This window comes from Penaeus monodon, chromosome 23 (genome assembly GCF_015228065.2).
Source record: "Penaeus monodon isolate SGIC_2016 chromosome 23, NSTDA_Pmon_1, whole genome shotgun sequence".
NCBI lineage: Eukaryota > Metazoa > Arthropoda > Malacostraca > Decapoda > Penaeidae > Penaeus > Penaeus monodon.
The window spans coordinates 17463524-17464003 of record NC_051408.1 but is presented as its reverse complement, the minus strand read 5'-3'; the positions used below and the strand labels follow the sequence as shown (position 1 = coordinate 17464003).

Sequence of the window (480 nt, the reverse complement as noted above, 5' to 3'; positions counted from 1 at the left end):
TGCGGTATCAGGTTATTTAGGGAAACCAAATGGAAAAGTAAATCTTAAGCTACTGAGGTGTGTCATGCAAGTTACTCTTGCATAAGAATTCCAACATAATCATAACCTACTTCGGTTAACAACGGTTACTCATCTACGTCGTTTGTTCACTGGAATTGTTCATTCCATTTCAAATTCCTCATAAATACACTGACGTCTGGTGCAAGAGATCCAATAGTTAAAAACCCAGAGGAAGGTAACTCTACCCTGAAAAGCAGCTTAGTTCCCGCCAGATGGCATATGAAGCCTCGAACTTCACATTTCACAGAAAACGATTAAGGGGGTAACTAAACTCATGTCTTGGGTAAGGTCAGAGGTGTCTTCGGGCACAGCTGACCTTTTCCCCACACCTTGTTCTGCCCACGGCTCCCGGCGGCTCGTGATGGTGTGGGGTTAGGGTGGGGGAAGAATGGAAGGATAGGGGAGATAAAAATACATAGG

The 480-nt window shown here is 44.6% G+C and overlaps 1 protein-coding gene across 1 annotated transcript in view; it reads left to right on the top strand.

Moving 5' to 3' along the window:
* The window catches only part of LOC119587840 (protein obstructor-E-like), a 19203-nt gene that overhangs the window by 15485 nt on the left and 3238 nt on the right, over positions 1-480 (top strand). The gene's annotated exons all lie outside the window — the stretch shown is intronic.